Genomic DNA, 18730 nt, shown 5'->3' with positions numbered 1-18730 from the left:
GCGTTTGTTATTTGTCATATTGGAGATATTTGGTTTCTTCACTGTGGTGCTTTTTCTTGTTATACTATGACTCTAGATTAAGTGGACTATCTGTTTTTGATGGAGCCTTAGGGCTTGAGATGGGTGTGGCCTGAGAGCTCTGTTTGGTTTGCCAAAGGTGACACTCCCAGGTTAGGCGTGGTAAACCTCTCTCTCTCTCTCTCTCTCTCTCTTTTTTTTTTTGATTCAACAGGGAAGTTATTCTGCACAGCTGAACAAAGTTGGAGGTAGTTAGCAGGCAAATGATATACCCACAGGAGCCAGAGATCAGAAGCTCTTTCCCAAGGACCACACAGGGAATCTGTTCGGCCCTTAGAGTGGGCTCAAATTCTCCTTCAGTCTCCCACTGGGTTGCCAAAGTTACGGAATTGTAGCGTCTCTGGAGAGTGCTCACGTGAATTCCGTGAGTTCTCTCCCCCACCGTCTCTTTTTTCACAGTCTCAGTTCAGTAGCACCATAAATTTACTAAGTCCTAATCTCCTGTTAATTCACCCCACCCAGAGTCAGGTTTTACTGCTAGGCTCAGGGCCGGTGCAGACCTGAGGTCGCTCTGCTTATGACGTATGTCCAAGATGGTGCCTGCTCTTTGTCTTGCTCGCCCTTGAGAGGTGAGCCGAGAGAGAGAAACCCGTGTCCATACCAGTCACCTTTTTTTTTTTCCCTCTCTCTCTCTTCCAGTTAGCTTGGTGAAGTCCCCCCCGCCCCGGGGGTCGTTCCCTCTAGTCTCCTCTCTCTGCTTGCCTGCCGGTGTCTCGGGTTATTGAGGTTCGGCTCACCTCGCGTTCCAGCGCTGGTGTGTTGAGTCTGCCGCTGACGTCCCGAACTGTGGGCTCCCACGCTCTCCACGCAGGTCTGCTCCCCTTCCAGCGCCGATGTGTGGACTCGGAGCCCTGGACTTCCCAAGTCTCCCCGCTGTTGCACTCCCCTTCGAGCACTTGCGCACAGACCCTGCAGCTTGCGCAGCTCAGTCCCGCGGCTCCGCCTTGGAGGGTTTTAAACCATGGAGTGGCATGATACGGAAAATGTCATCCTTCCTAGCCTGTGTACTTTTATTTAGCCCACCTATAGGGCATCCAGGAGGCTTCGCAGAATATTGAAAACACATGAAGTGGCCTCTAGTACCCCCTTTAGGCAACAGGAAATGATCCAAGAACCCAAGATTGGTGCCAGTATTCATTTCACAAAGGAGAAAATGAAAATCTAGCATGGGCAATAGACCAGTTTATGGCCATCTTCAGAGTTAGGAATAAGCCCCAGATTGGACACAGGGCTCCTTTCCCATGCTTTGAGCCACTAACCAAAGTGAGCATACAAGAAGAAAACACTTTTGGGTGTATTAGTTTTAATTCTTCAGTTCTCCATTGTGGACCAAGCACAGTATTCAATGCTTCACCAGCATGACTGCCATCATTCAGAGGTTAATCTTCCGGATGCATACAAAAGGGATTGAGACCCCCAGGTTTGCTGCACACAACAAGTATACAAGAGAACCAGGGTTCAGACTCAGGCTCTCCACTCAATTTAACAGGGTTCATAAAAGGACTGGACCCAACCTCTTACGTTTTATATTTCTGCATCACGACACTCAGCATCCCTCCTTTCTTATGACTCTTGCTGACTCTTCCTCAAAAGCTTTTGCATAAAATCGAGTTAGAAATTAATGTCATCATCTGAAAGACTTGCTAGATGGACCTCAATCAGTTTTTTATAACAGATGGGAAATGATCGTTTCCAAGGCCCTGCTCAAGGCAACCCGTGCTGGGAAGCTTTGTCTGCTGCCCTCCTCAAGGGCAAGAAATTGTTCCCAATTCTAAGCCATCATAGCTGTGAATGCGCAGTGATAACAATCTTCCTTTACAGAGCCCTTGCTGTGGGCCAGGCACTTCAAATTGATCATCTCTAACCTTCTCAGCAACCCCTTGAGGCAAGGGCAAGCATTATCTCTCCTACAAATGAGTAAGTTCATGGAGTCTCAAGGAAGTTCGATAATTTGCCCAATGTCCCTCAGCTATGAAGTGACAAAACTTCACTCCAAACAGCATTGCAAGCTCCTTCTGTTGTGCTGACAGCAGAACACCTTAACTGTGACGTAAGTGCCAGGAAAGCAAGAAGTACCTCTCTCTCAGTCACCCAGAACCCCCAGCACCTGGGCCCCACAGGGGATGCTCTGTGAATTTGCTGAATGAATGAATGACCTCCCTGCTAAGGTTCACATTCCTAATCCCTGAAGCATTGATTCTGCCTAAAGGATGAACTGCATAACAAAGGAAGAAGTGCTTATGAGTGACAAATGCCTAATGGTTATTGCAAATTTGAGAAGCTATGATTTGACCTTCTGTTGCTGTTATGTCCATGCCTTTCCTCTCCTAAGAACCTGCAAATAAGTGACGATCTTTGGTGAAATATGGTGTCACTCTGCGGTCTGATGAATAGCAATAAAGAAGTTTTTTCTTGGGAGAAATGATATGAAAGGAATACAAGAATTGAACCAGAATAAGTGTGCAACCCTTGAAGAGCTCTGTGTGTCCTATAGGATCTGGCCCTTTAAAAAAAAAAGTGATTGTTTTCAATAGCCTAAACTCCTCTCCCAAGTTCAGGATGTTAGCCCTACAGATCTTTCTCCTTCAGTTCCAGTGTCAGCTGGCTGGCAAAAAACAGCTATAAAAATCAATATGCTACCTGCTGGATGGGGAGAGACTGCACAACAGAGGATAATGTCCCCCAGGAAGAGAGGAGAGGAGATAAAGGGGATTGATCGAGGGCGTTTTAGGGCAGTCCTTTCAGTAGAGCCAGGGAGGGCTCCAAGCCTGCAGGAGGGCAGGCTGCCATTCTAGCAGCATATGACCCCTGGGAGGGCTTTCTCCCAGAAGACTTTGGACTGATGAGTCTGCCAGGGCTAGTCTTTGAGACTCCAATTGCCTTCCTGTCATATCCATCCCCCGCTCTTGGCCTGCTTTCTTCTCCAAAATCATATTGCCAGCTTCCACATTTTCTCTGAGTTCTCTCTCTGAAAACCTGTTTGTGCAGAGGGACCCAGACTTCTCAGTCCCCACCCACCAACCACCCTTCAGTACTCCTGCAAAGGACAAGCACAGGTCCCACTGCTGCCTCCTGCAGGTAAATATGGGGAACTCAGGGCAGTCCCCACTCTCCAAGGTTTCTGTCTGTGGAGCTGCACCTGCTGGGTGCCTCTGGCTGCTGTTCCACATTGAATCTCTGCAGCACCCTTTGTACGCCACATCTTCTCCCCTCTGGAGCCATCTTCGCTGAATTTCAATTGTTTATCTCCTCTAACTAGGTTTTTTTTTAACATATGCCCAGGATTTGTATTAACTGGGTATGCTAGCACATGCACAGAAATGACCATCATAAAGAGACTCATTTACCCAAAATTACACAAATGGGGCAAGAGGCAGAAAGGGGAGGGGGAGCTGTGGGCAAGAGCCCTTTGCATGATTTCCACAGGGACAGGTGAGGCAGATGAACTGGTTTGAATCATTTCAGCAGACAGGCTGTCCCCAGTTCTCTGTACCTGGGCCTGTGTGATTACCACAGAGGAACAGTGACTGGAGAAAGGAGACAGTGGGAGGGATGGCTCAGGATTGGTGATTTGCATCTGAAAGAACTGCTCACAGCCAGTGGTTTGTTATCTTTTTTTTTTTTTAAAGATTTTATTTATTTATTTGACAAGTAGAGTTACAGACAGTGAGAGAGAGACAGAGAAAGGTTTTCCTTCCATTGGTTCACTCCCCAGATGGCTGCAAAGGCCGGAGCTACGCCGATCTGAAGCCAGGAGGCAGGTGCTTCCTCCAGGTCTCCCATGTGGGTGCAGGGGCCCAAGCAGTTGGGACATCCTCCACTGCCTTCCCAGGCCACAGAAAAGAGCTGGACTGGAAGAGGAGCAACCGGGACTAGAACCGACGCCCATATGGGATGCCGGCACCGCAAACGGAGGATTAACCTAGTGCACCACAGTGCTGGCCCCTAGTTTGTTGTCTTTAGGAATTAGCAAGTCCTAGGAGGGGCAGTCTCACCAGGATCAACAAGATCCTAAGATGGAAAAATACAGAATTAAAAGACCCAATCAATAAAACCCCACACACTCTCAAGAGCATCCTAGAAGGGCCAGTGTCAGACACGTGAGCACCTTAGTGTAGCAAATTTTTAAATATCTGCACAACATTAACCTACACAAAATGCTTACAGTGGTGGCAGAGAAGCCTCTTCTTCCAGGAAGCCCTCCTTTACAAACTCTTCCTTGCCTCATTGGTCCTGAATGAGCTGCTCCTCTCTCAGAGTACCCTGCCAGTGTTTCTAACTAGCACTAAGTTCAGGTGGTTTAAGAACCGTGACAGGGCTGGTGCTGTGGTGTAGCAGGTAAAAGCTGTCGCCTGCAGTGCCAGCATCCCATAGGGGTGCTGGGTCAGGTCTCAGCTGCTCCACTTCCAATCCAGCTCTCGGCTGTGGCCTGGGAAAGCACTAGAGGAAAGCTCAAGTCACTGGGTCCCTGTACCTGCGTGGGAGACCCCAGGGGAGGCTCCTGGCTCCTGGCTTCATATTGGCCCAGCTCCAGCTGTTGCTGAAATTTGGAGAGTGAACCAATGGATGGAAGACCTCTCTCTCTCTATCTCTCTCTGCCTCTCCATAACTTTTTGTTTCAAATAAATAAATAAATCCTTAATATAATAACAAAAAATAAAGCCACTACCTGCAGTGCTGGCTCGTTCAAGTCCCACTGCTCCACTTCCCTTGGCTGCTGCAACTGGGAAAGCATCAGAAGACGGCTCAAGTGCTTGAGCTTCTGCCACCCATGAGGGAGACCAGGAAGAAGCCCCTGGGTTCAGATGGGCCTAGTTCAGGCTGATGTAGCCATTTAGGGAATGAACCAGTGGGTGGAAGTTCTCTCTATATGGCTCTCCCTTTCTCTTTCTCTGTAACTCTGCCTTTCAAATAAATAAATACATCTGAAGAAGAAGAAGAAGGAGGAGGAGGAGGAGGAGGAGGAGGAGGAAGAGGAGGAGGAGCCGCCAGTGACTTGTGGGTTACCACATTTGATCAGAATATCCTCAAGGGCAAGACCAGAAGCTGACACGGTAACCAGAATACTGAGGATTTGTAATGAACATGAACCCTGTTCAAGGAAAATTAGCTAGGAACCCTTGTTCCAAGACTCAGGGCTGAATGCTGAGGTCAGATCAGGACCACTGCTAGCCCGTATAGTCTCTATGTGCGAATTAGAAAAGAATTTGTCTTCTTCAAATTAAAAAAGAGAGCTAGTCATTTAGCACTTTGGTTAAGACAGTCCTTAGGATGCCAACATCCATACTGGAGTGCCTGGTTCAAATCCAGGCTCTTCTACTTCTGACCCAGCTTCCTGCTAACGGGTACACTTGGAGGCAGCAAATGACAGCTCAGGTTCTTGGGTCCCTGCCAGCCATGTAGGAAATCTGGATTCCACTCCAGGCTTCTGGATAAGTCTAGCCCAGTCCTGGGTATCATGGGCATCTGAGGAATAAATCAGCAGATAGAAGATCTCTTTCTTTCTCTCTCCCACTCTCTCTTTCTCTCTTTTTCTTTTTCTTTCTCTCCTCATCTTAAGCAAGATGAAAATACAGATTTTAATAAAGAAACTACTACTACTGGACAATTGTAGAAGCCTGACTCTGCTCGGTAGAACTTTCTAGAGCACGTTGGTAAAGCTGTCTGTGCACAACCACCCTCTCTCACATAGCCTTTGGATACATGCTCTGTTTCCTCATTTGTAGCTTGGAGGAGGAATGCCTACTCTATAGCCTTCGTGTAAGAAGTAAACAAAGTGACGTCTGTAATGCCCCTGGAACAAGCAGGTAGTAACAGAAATAGTAACAGTTATGATTGTTTCTGTCATCAGGGGCCCAAAACTCGTCTCTTCTTTGCAAGTATTCTGTTAGCTACTTACTGTGGAAACCTTCACCACCAATATACCTAGCTTGCCACGGGACAGATCTACTTCTCTAACCCAAGTGCACGACAATCAGTGAAAACTTCTCACCATCAAACCAGTCCTTTGAACCCACCGTTGCTGGGGGCTTTACCCATGGGGTTGGGGTTCAGAGCCAGAAGAACAATCTCTGTCCTGGGAATTGCCCTTCACTGTTGGGTAGATGCTTCCTGAGACCCTGGAGCCATGCACCCACTGTACAGAGCCCAGAGGACAAAGAGCAACCAGACCCACTCAGCATCCCTGTACACTTTGCTCGGGTGACAGGAAGAAAGCGCCAGCTAGGTGGGAAAAACAAGAGGAATTCATTTGGGCATGATTCTGCAGGCCAGCAATGCAAACTCAAGACATCAGTAGTACTGCACTTGCTTGGAAGTCTCTGGGGAATGACCCTTCTCCTCTCCTCCTGGCTTCACTGGTTGCATCGAATCTTCGGCATCCCTTGGCTTGCAGTTGCCTCCACCCAGTTCCTGCCTGCATCCTCACATGGCCTGCATGTCTGTGTCTTTAAGCCTCCACACTGTGTTCTCATCTCTGTGGCTCTGTGTGAATTTCCCTCTTCTGTTAGCACACTAGCCACTGGGTTTTGGCCTTCCCTTATCAAGGATGAACTCTTATGGTGGGAACTTGATCACTCCTGCAAAGGTCCTATTGACAAATAGGATTATCTTCACAGGTGCTGGGGGTTAGACCTTCATGTATTTGGGGGAAACACAAATAAAAACACAATTGTCCCCCAAGACTTATTCTTCAGCTAATCAGAAGAGGAAGACATATCTATAAACAACCTGAAATACTTCTTTTTTAAGACCAATATTTGGAGAGAGTTTTGGTACAAAAATCTTAATAAGTTATTAAAAATGCTATGTATTTTGTCTGACTTCTTCCTTACCTCTGCACCCTCTCTTGGGTCAGATGTACTTTCAGCCATGGCTAGCAGAAGCAGCTCTGTGTTCATAGAGACTGCTAATGAAGGTCATAGTGAAAATCATGACAAAGAGCTAATTATGTCTCAAATCTTGCCAGTAATGCTCAGAAAAGAAACATCAATTCTGTTTTATAAAAGCATCTCAAATAAGTGCAGTGTAGGGAAACCAAAAGTCCACTTACAAAACAACTAGAAATGCAAACATTAAACTACACTGCAGTGACTGTCACGGACAAGGCAATGTGTTTGTCATCTTGGTTACCTTTGCTTTGAGCAAGCACATGGACAGACCACATTTCACAGCCTTCATCACCGTGAGGTGAAACTATAGCAGCAAGTTTGTATAAAAAACTGTGGGTGGACGTGATACACACCTCATTCACGCCCAGCTCCTGAGCACTCTTTCATGACCTTTCACCTCTGATCTGTACAGAGGACCCTGGGGAGGACCAAAAAGTCCCCAGGAAATGGCAAGTCCACTCTAGGGAAAAGGCATGTGTCCTTCAGTGACTGCTGAAACACAGCAGATCGATGGTTACAGACAGAGGCCTACACTGATTGGAACTGTGTCAGGAAAAAAACCCTTATGGGATGAACCATTGGGAGAGGAGAGTTACTTTTCTGAGAGGACTTCAAAATGGCCATGGGAAAGCAGAATTTAAGATGTTTATTTAGGTGCAAAAAAGTTAAAAATCCATGCATAGTTTTTTCATGATATGCACTTCCCATGACCTTTTACATAACCCTCATTTGCATGGATTTCAAAAATTTTTGCACCAAATAAACATCTTTTTATTCCATTTTTCCACAAACATTTAGAAGTACAATGAAAGACTCATTAGCACCAGCTGGAGAATTGTGGCCTCCCTAGAAGAGACAGTGGTGTGGGATGAAGTCAAAGGATGGAGTTAATTGGAGGAAAGAAGGCCGTGGCTGTGGAGTTCATGCTTACATTTTGATGTGGACCAGATGTAGGCCTAATGCTCAGGAGCCACTTCAGAGAGCCTGGGAAGTTAGAAGCTGATGGTGGGAGATAAAAGGGAAACAGTTCACCCCAATGGGGCAGTGGTGCAGGTGGAATGGGCAGGAAGTATCCTCAGACAGATAAGGAGAGAGCGAGCCTATGTCCTAGAAAAGGGAACGTGAGCAGAGAAATTGAGATTTAAGGCAACAGGCAAGAAAGAGCAATTGGAGATGACTGAGTAAGTGAACAACCTCATACTAGCAGTGCATAAAAAAGACTGAAGTGCAAACGGACTTGAGGCAGATGGAGGTGAGAAATGCAATTAGGAGGCTATTGCAATGGTACCCCTAAGGCTAAGGTGCAGGGGTAGAGGAAGGCACCAGGGGAGATAACATCGATAGTAGCTTTGTGTTGGGACACATATGGGGTGTCAGGTAATTTATAGACATTACATAACTTAATCTTCAAAACAGGGGCTATGGCCCTACTGGACAATTGAGGAAACTGAGACATAAATAGATTTATAAGGCTACTACATGAGAAAATACCTGAGCTGGGACTTAAACTCAGGCATTTGATTGCACAGCCACTCTCATAGTCACTATGTGGAGATAAAGGTGGTTCCAAAAGACCTTCAGGGATCCTAACAGATTGATCTCATTTACACCTTTCTCAACTTACCACCCACCCTACACCCCTCCTTCCTGTTCCCACAGGACAACGTGAGCTTGAGTGACAATTTCTGAATCATCCCTATTACCCTCAAAGCATCTGCCTATGATCACATAATATATCCTTTTCAGCAAATGCTAAAAATGCAGTAAAAATGTAAATTCTTTCCTGGCCAGGCTGCTCAAGGCCAGAAGCACAGGTGCACCATTAACTCTGAGCAGTGCCTTGACAGGAGCACGGATTTCAGGTACAAAGCATCTCCAGGGAATAAGCTGCTCTCAAGTGAGAGGGAAATGGGAAGTCCTGCTACTGTGGTCAAATAGGGAGCAAATAATTTAGAAATTTAGTTCAGAGTTCTCCCTGGGTTATATTTCTCAGACCTAGCTGCAATGTCAAAAATCACCTGAAGAGCATCTAAAAATATAGCTATACCCAAGACTCATTCCAGACCAGGCAAATCAGAATTTTGGGGATTGAGGGGCTAGTGTTGTGGGGCAATGGGTTAAGCTGCCTCTTGTGGTACCAGCATCCCATATCAGAGTGTGTTCAAGTCCCAGCCATTCCACTTCTGATCCAGCTCCCTGTTAACATAGCTGGGAAAGCAGTGGACGATGGTCCAAGTGCTTGGACCCCTACCACCTACATAGCAGACCCAGGCTCCTAGCTTTGACCTGACCCAGCTCTAATGGCTGCAGCCATTTGGGGAATGAATCAGCAGATGAAAGATCTGTATATGATGTGTGTGAGTGTGTGTGTGACCATATGTTTAGAGCTCTTCCTTGGAATTCTAAAGCAGAGTGAGAGGTGAGAGGCTCTGAACTTTGGGCAACATTGAGCTGTTTTCCATGGCTCATTCCACAATATCAATTTAGGCAAAGTATACTGAGCATTTCTCTGTGCTAAAAACTGTATTCTGTTATGGAGAGACTGAGGTAAATAACATGATCTTACCCTTAAGGGTTGTACCAAGGAATTAATGAAGTCATGGAGTTTTAGAGTTGGGTAAGTGTTAGGACAAAGTTGAGCACAGAACGCCACGCCGAGGAGACATGAAATGGGACACCAGTCTGGGGATCAGAAAGGGCTTTGAATAAGAATCAACTCCTGAACTATGTATCAAAAGAGGGACCGGACAGGCACGTGGCCTAGCAGTTAAGATGCTGATTAGAATGAGTGCATCCCACAATTGGAGGACTTGGATTTGATCTCCGGTTCCCTCTCCTGACTTCAACTTTCTGTTAGTGCAAACTCTATGAGGCAACAGTGATGGTTCAAGAGACTGGGCTCCTGCCACGTACATGGGAGACGTTCAACCCCCAGCTGTTTGGGCATTTGACATAGGGAATGAAGCAGTAGCTAGGATATGTCTCTCTCTCTCTTGCTCACTCTTTCTCTGCCTCTCAAATAAATAAATACTTTTAAAAAAAAGGAATAAAAATAAACCAGTAAACATAGTCTTTGAAAATTGGTTATTATGCAAAAAAGTCTGAATTTCAATTTTTGACATCAAAATGAACTCAAGTTTTAATTCCATTTTCCATAAATCTTCTGAGAACAGCTCATGCGAAAGAGAGGTAGGAGAGTCCACATAAAGCACTGAGCAGCCTAAAGACAGTCAGGCCAGCAGAAGCACTTACTGCATATGAGAAGACTGCACACTGTGGAAGGCAGGGGTGTCCCTTAGGAACCAGATGTAGCAAGGTGAGCCGGGTTTCTGCTGGAGGGTGGCCAGCACCTTTGACATAGTGTCAGGGATCAAGAAATCCAAGTGGGAAGACTTATGTTGTTATTCTCTACATATTTATTATACCAATAGCTATCATTTAGTTCCCACTTAGCATGCATCAGACTCCTTTCTGAGCACTTCATCTTCATAAATTCAGTCATTCAAAATGCATTTATTGGCTATCTACTGCTGTGGGCCACAACCTCTTGTAGGTACAGATAAAACAGCAGTGAAAAATTGAAAGTCTCTCTCCTGGTAGGGTTTACATTTCAGTGGAAAAGAAACAACTGTCAAAATAAATATAATAGTGACTTAAATGCTGATGGGTATAATTGCAAAACCAAAAGAGAGAAAGAGAATAGGGGGTATGGAGGTGCATGGGCTTTGATGTGTCAACTTGTCAAAGCTACCATCCTGTTTCCCCATGAAGCATTAATCCAGATGTTACCATCAAAGTGAGTTGTAGATATGATTGAAGTCCAAAACACCTCAATTGACTTTAAGTAAAGGGTGCATCCTAGCTGGTCAGTGTAGAATGCATACAATCAGTTGAAAGGCCTTAAGAATAGAGCTAAGGTTCCTTGATAAAGAAGAAATTCCACCAATGGACTGCAGCACTTGCCTGCTGTTTTTGAGTTTCAGCCTCCAGTTTCTTATTGCTACCTGGTAAATTTGCCAGCTTACATAACCAGACCCACAATTGCATAAGCCAATTCCTTCAATAAATCTCTTCATGTGCTCATGTTTCCCATGTTGAATCTGACTGATTTAGGGGGAAGTTGTCATTGAAAATAGGGGAGTCCAGATGGACCTCACTGAGAAGATCTGAGGAAATCCCTAAAGGAGATAAATAAATGAATGAGTGAGTGAACAAATGTCATGCAGACATGAGGGAATGAGTGGAAAGACAAAGCAGCAAGTGCGTCATTCCATTTATTACTCTAGACAGGGCAGGTGTTTAGGTTGTCAGTTAAGACCCCTCAGAACCACATCAGAGTGCCTTGGTTCTATTCCAAGTTCTAGCTCTTGATTCCAGCTTCTGATTAACACAGGAAGGAAGCAGTGATGGTTCAACTACTGGATTCCTGCCACCCATGTGAGAGACTTAGATTGAGTCCTGCTTCAGCCTGGCCAATCTTGGCCATTGCAAGCACTTGAGAATTTGAGGAGTGAACCAGTAGATGGGATCAAGTGCTCGCTCACTCTCTCTCTCTCTTTCTCTCTCTCCCAACCCAAATAATTTTTGAAGAAGATTTATTTTATTTATTTGAAAGGCAGAGTGACAGAGAGAGAAAGGGAGAGGCCTTCCATCCGCTGGTTACTCCCCAAATGACTGCAATGGCTAGGGCTGAGCCAGGCAAATCCAGGAGCCAGAAGCTTCTTCCAGGTCTCCCACATGGGTGCAGGGGCCTAAGGACCTGGGCCATCCTCCGCTGCTTTCCCAGGTGCATTAGCAGGGAGCTGGATCAGAAATGGAGCAGCCAGGACTCAAACTGGCATCCATACCAGGTGTCAGTGCTGCAGCTTGACCCACTACACCACAACGCGGGCCCCTCAAATAATTTTTAAAGCCCTCATTACAACATTAAGAAGAGGGAACTAGCATTATTGTCAAGAATTGTGATATTTTTGCCAGCTAACAAATCAACCTGCCACATAGAGATGCTGGCAGAATATGTGAGACTGCTGGGTCAGAAGTAAAGGGGGTTATTACTCATGGCGCAGCATTCAGCGTGAGCTTCATGTCCACATCATTTCTTCCTGCTCCCCACCAAATCCCACAGCGACAATAATGCAGGTGTGCTCATGTTAGGACTATGCACACTGTGTCCCAGCTAGGAAATCGGAGTTTAGGAAAGCTCACATTTTTATAATGAAAAAACTGGAAAATCCATCCAACCTTTGCCCCAGGAGACTTTATTACATAAGTCAAGAAACAAACCTTCCCTCTCTACTTCCAAGAGATTCTATGCTTTCCAGGCTGTTTGCTACACAATTGCATGTGTACCTGAAAAAGAGGTCTAGAAAGAAAGCTGTTCACAAGACTGACAAAAACATGAGTGACCGTTGGGGAATTATCTCCCATATCGCAGATGAGAAAAGTAAGACACAAACAGGATAATCTGCCTGCACTACACAACTACTGAAATCATCTGACTTCTCGTCACTCAGACCAAACACCATAAGCCCAGAGACATCTTTGGTAAACCCCTAGATATCCAGAGCCTAGAAAATTGTCAGGCACTTAAGTCAGCACTTCCAAAATAGGTACCGAATGAATAGAAAAATATCTGCAAGTGTTCATGTACAACACAGAACACAGTAAGAGTGATCTTTGCTTCCATGAAACAGAGTTCATACAGAAAGTCTGGTATTAGAAAAATGTTTAAATAAATTATTATATCATCACAATTGTGATGAATCTTTAAAGGAGCATCTAAGAGCATGTGTGTGTGTGTGTGTGTGTGTGTAACTCAACCATATGCCCACATCCCTCAGAACCGTTAGTGTCAAGAAGAAATGAAATCAGCTATGTATAATTGACCAGGAAAAGACAGCAAAACAGGCAGAAATGCAACAAATCATCCACAGATTACTTGGTGCCATCAAATTTACTTTCTTACTTGTTTCTCATCACACCTTTGTGACATAAGCATATTTATAGGGTGGGAATTATCTCTGTTTCACATCTGGGAAACTGAGGTTTTGAGAAATGCTGTCATGGTTATTTGCATTCACAGCCAGGTTGGCACCTGGACACACTCTGAGAGACTGGACTTTAGATACAAGCAGTAACAGCTTCTGTAAGTCTCTGGCTGGAAAATGTCTGTCTTCCGCTCTGCCTGAACTCTCTTAAAGGAAAAAAAGATCCTTTTACTCTGTTTAAGGATGATGTCTACACTCCAAGTGGTCATTTTTATAATGTCCTTCTTTAAACTTATTTGTAGAAACACATGAATTACAGGGTTTTCTTTTCCATCCTAAGAACAGAGGCATATTTGATGAGTGAAAGGTCACTTTAGCATAAGAAAAGTGAACTTAGTACTACCATAGTTATACCCAATACAGAGCTGTTTACATTACATGAAAACTGCAAGCTCTGTGATCTTAAGAAGTCTTTGGACTTCCTGAGCCACTGTCTCCCCATTCTCTAAAGGGAGAACTTGAAGTAAACCTCTAAGCTCCCTTTCTGCTCTATTATTCTTTCACAAATGAAAGGAAGCCCTTGAAAACCTTATTTGTCCGTGTTTGCTAAATGTTCTCCCTTCTTTCCAATATTCGTGTGACAGCCATATAAAATATTACTCTCTACAATAGGCCAGACCACTAAAGGGAAAAGGACTTTGTACTTCCTGGCATCACTACTATGAATTCTTTATAGTGATACAGCTTTTGTAATACAAGGAACTGTTAAATTCAAGAACATTTTAACAAAATAATTGTCATGAAATAAGAGGATCAATGATCAGTGAGATGAGCTAGGGCAGAGAGAGGGAGAGGATACATCATGCAGGGTCTTACAGACTGTGATTAAAATGTGGATATTACACTACAAACCATTGGAAGCACATGTGAAGTATTTAAATTCTGCTTTCCATTGAACTCTGCATTATAAACACTATTTTGGTTGCTTCAGTTGGGGAGTGACTGAGCTGAAGGAAGTGCTGGAATCCATGTTGGAAGAGGTAGAAAAAGTCTTTGGGGACAAATGCATGGAGTCTGCTTGTGTGGATCAACCTGACAAGAATCCTTAGAATAAGGGGTGAGCATTTGGCACAGCAGTTAAGACACAATTAGGATGTCTGAATCCCATATCAGAGTGCCTGGCTTCAAGTCCTAGCTCTTCTCCCAATTCCAGCTTCCTGCTAATGTGTACCCTGGGAGGCAGCAAGTGATGGATCAAGTATTTGAGTCCCTGGTACCTACATGGCAGAGTTTGATTGAGTTCCTGACTCTTGACTGCAGCCTGATCCAGCCCAGGTGTTGTGAACATCTGAAGAGTGAATCAACAGATGGAAGATCTCTCTCTTTCTCCCTCTCTCTCTCTCTTTCAAATAAATAAAAATGAATTAATTAATTTGTTTACCTTTTTTAAAAGAATTCTGAGAATGTATGGCGATGCCTACGCAGCAACAAGAGAGTCAAGAGATGTTTGAAAGTTCCTGGGAAATATCCAAACCTAAATGACAGATTGAGGAAATACAGAAAGGCAGAAATGCATAACAGAGTAGAAGCCAATGGAAGAGATCAGATCTAGGAATGAAATTCAGAGCAAATGTGGTAAGATTTGCCTGTGATCAGAAGAGCACAGCAAAATGAAGATGAGAACAGATGGGGGTGAGAATTATTTGTTGATCTACCAGGAGGGAAGGGGCTTCATCTTTCCCATATGTAGAGTTGTAGACATTCACCACCCTAATTAATCCAGGGAGAAGCCTGGGATCCTTATCTCACTATGCATATAAGGAAACTGAAGTTCAAATTGATTTAAGTGATCTGTATGAAATCTTACAAAATGTTAATAATAGAACCATTATCCAAATCCAAGTATTTAGTCTCTAAACACAGCTTCTTTCCTCCTTCTCATCCTTTCCTCTTCCTCCCCCTCCTCCTCCTCTTTTTGTTGTTATCTCTCTCTCCCTCTGTCTCTATCTCTCTCATAATCCCCTCCCTCTCTCTCTCTCTCTCTCTTTCTCTTTCCCTTTCCCTCTGTCTTCTCGTTCTTTCTTCCTGCCCTCTTCCCTGCTGTTTCTTTTTTGAATGCTGGTCAGGCCCTTTAGCAAATCAATCTTGGAATTAGTGTACTGAAACCCTTTGGCACACACTTCTCAGCCTAGATTTTATATGCTATCAAAAGGCAGATTTGCTAGCAGATGAAACTGAAGACATCTTGAGGCTTATGCCTCAGTTGTTTGTAGTTAGGAACCTCTCAAGTCTTTGATTTTAAAATATGTTTCCTTTTTTTATTTTCATTTTGTTGACAATTTCTATTTAAACCGTTTTCCCTCTGATTGCTCCAGAATAACTACTTTGGAGGTTAAAGAATGCATTTGCCAAGGCAGGAACATAATTGGAACTTCCTGAGTTCAAGGCTTTACCCTCATCTACAAACTTTTCTATATTTGAATTCACTTATACTTGACATCTCTAGGGTTTGGATTTTTTCCCCCCAAAGGCCATGTTTTAGAAATTTAATCTCCAATGCAACAGTGTTGAGCACTGGGGCTAGTAAGAGGTGATTAGGTCATGAGGGCTCTGCCTTCAGAATGCATTAATGTTGTTCTCGTGGGGGAAGGTTAGTTATTCCAAGACTGGGCTTGTTATAAAAGAGAGTTCTACGCCCCTCTTATTCTTTCCCTCTCACCTTCTCTTGATCTTCCACCTTCCAACACAGGATGATGAAGCATGAAAGCCCTTACCAGATGTAGGCATCATGCTCTTAAACTTCCCAAACTCCAAAACCCTGAACCAAATGAATTTCAACTCATTCAAAATTACCCAGTCACAGGTACTCTGCTTTCATAACACAAAATGGACTAGGCATCAAAATCACATTCTTTTTCTAAGAAAAGGGATTTCAAATAACCTTTATGAAAGGATCATAAGCAATGGGCATTAATTCATCCAAAAGTCTTTCAAAATAAGTAAGAACATATAAATTAATAAACATCTAAATGGATAAGAATCATTTAGCTTATACATTAACAGAAATCTTCCAGAAAATAAACAAAAGGTTTAAAAGCTATAATACACCAAGTTCCAACTACCTCATTAGAATAAAATAATACAGAAGCCCAATTCACTTTGGATGCTTAAGTGGAAACCTTTGGTACAAATAAATTATTTCTGTAAAAATATATCTGCTTCATTGCACTAAATACTACTTGTGAGGCCCAAAATGTTAATGATGCTCTCAGCCACATCTAATAACACGCATGAAAATCACAGTGTTGTTTAAATAAAAATGGAGAACTATTACCAGTGTTGAAAACTGCACAATGGAAGGGAAAGAACAAGAGGTAGGTCAGCTTTGGGTGCAGGTTCCAGCACACCACATTTCAGCTACGTGACTTTGTGTACTTTGAATGTCATCAGTAATGTGGCTTTGTGCACATGATTTGACATCAATGAATCCATTTCCTCACTTTCTAAATAAGGGGGATGAATATAATAAACTCTACCTTAGGACCATAGGAGGGTCATGTAACAGTGACCAACCTGGTGAATGTCATCCAGTAAGCACTACACATTATTTCTCCCAAACCTTTACCCTTTCTGCATCCTTGTATTGCTGCTCAATCAACTTTGAACTCATAAGCATTCTGCAAGGTGAAGCACCTGACTTGGGAAGGCTGCATTTCCTATTGTCCCATTGTTTTCCTATGCCCCAGTCCCATCTTCAGGTGCCTACATTTGAATCACAAAATCACATACAACATGGAGAGAACTCAGAGCTGGTACTGTTATTTGTTTGTTGGGGGGTTTTTTACTGACGAGGAGACTAGATTCCAAATAAGAAGAGCTATCAGCTCAATGGCCCTTGTCTAATTAGCATAATTTCTTAATGCTATATTCCCATGACTAAACATGAGGTGAAGACGACATATTGTGAAATGTACAGTACGTCCTCTGTTACTTAGGCAAGTTCACAGGGACAGAGCAGGTAATGATTAGAGAGCTCACTTGGTAGAAAACAGCCAATATCTGATCATCATTCAATGCTTATTTAATTTCCCTCCAGCACAAAACACTGCTGGAGGTGCTGAACTGAGCAGCTTAAAATAAGCATAGTCATAAGTCCAGGAGATCTGACAAATATCTAATCATTAAAATACCAATGAGGATGTGTGATGCAGCAAAGTCAACACGACTCATTGAAAAAGGAAAATAGAATGTTACTGTAAACAGTATATACAATACTTGTCTTCTTTAAGAAAAAAAATAACTTTAATCCTGAGCTCAACAAGATTAAAGTTATGTATACCTAGTTCTATACAGAGTGTTGTAGATGAATAAAAGGAAGACAAAGTTGTATAGCATTGCCAGTGACTTCAAGGACTTTATGATCAGTTGAAAAGATAAAACACAGCCTTGAAAACCAGTTAATGATGCAATAGATACTAAAAATATGGTTGCCGAAGTGAACTGAGTGGGAAGCTGCATGGTTAGTCAATCAACAAGCAATAAACTTTTTAGCAGCTACAGCATGCAAGGCACAATATTAATTCTAGAAATAAAAGAATGAAAAAGTGTTACCTTTGTCTTCAAGGTGATGACACTATGTTGAGAGATGCAGATAAACAGACAATTGCACTAAAATAGAGGCTACAATAATAGAAATGCATACACTGCATTGTGATAGGCACAAAAAGAGTGGCGCCTACCATCAAGTGGGGGGCCAACTCTGAAAAGTCTCATGAAAGAAATATGACACTAAATAGCAAACATAATATATTGAAAGACCTCAGATAAGAGTGAGAGCCTTCCATATGTAGAAGTTCACAGGAGTTTAGAAGAGTCAGCTTGTCGGATTTGAAAGGCCACTCTTCTAGGGAGAAAATGTTTGAGGATTTGGTTGGCTGGTTGTGTTCGAGAAAATTTCAAAATCTCGCCTTCACATATATAAAAAAATGTGGAATAAGACAAAGTACAGACTTTATACCATAAACTATAGGGTAGGGAAGAATGGATGACAGAACTGCTTTCTCACTGTAAAGGAGACAAAAGTCTAATAATCTGGAAAGAAGAGATAGATGTTATGTGTAGACCCCAAATCAGAATCAAGAATAAGAACACTGACATCAGCAACAGATACCAACTCCGAAAGTAGAAGGCAACAAACAAAAAGGCACAGGGACCATTAGGTGCCCTCCTACCAACCCCAGGAGACACATCGCTCCCCTTGGAAATCAAGATCAGCCTGAAAGAGAGTGGGAGGAAGAGTCTTAAATTGACCAAGCTGACATTCTGAAATGACCAAGTTCAAATCCGGAAGCAAGCAAGTTGCCATGAAATCCCAAGAGATGTGTTTCCACCCTAAACAGAAACAGGGGTTCCTGATAAAATTGGAAATAAAGATACGGGATTCTTGAAGAATGTGGAGAAAGGAGAGTTACATTCATGCACATCTAAGTGATGCAAGTTGACCCTGGTCAGGGCTCTCTAAGTAGAGAGGTGCCCATGATACAAATATAGTGTATGCTTAAATCACTTTGATATTACCAGAGCATCAGATCTGGTGTGAGACATCAGGAGAGGTATGAGAGGTGCCACTAAAGGAGTTCAAACTTTGCTTTCTTTTAGAACACTTCACAAGTGGCTGTTTATACGTGGGGTAGTTCAAGGGAATTAAAATCCAGGCAGAGGGATAGGCATTTGAAGTAGCAACTAAGATGCCACTTAGAATGCTTGCATCCTAAA

The sequence above is a fragment of the Oryctolagus cuniculus genome, chromosome 2 (assembly GCF_051225735.1).
Source record: "Oryctolagus cuniculus isolate XC-2025 breed Fujian yellow rabbit chromosome 2, ASM5122573v1, whole genome shotgun sequence".
In the NCBI taxonomy this organism is placed as follows: domain Eukaryota; kingdom Metazoa; phylum Chordata; class Mammalia; order Lagomorpha; family Leporidae; genus Oryctolagus; species Oryctolagus cuniculus.
Note: the sequence above shows the minus strand (reverse complement) of the source record.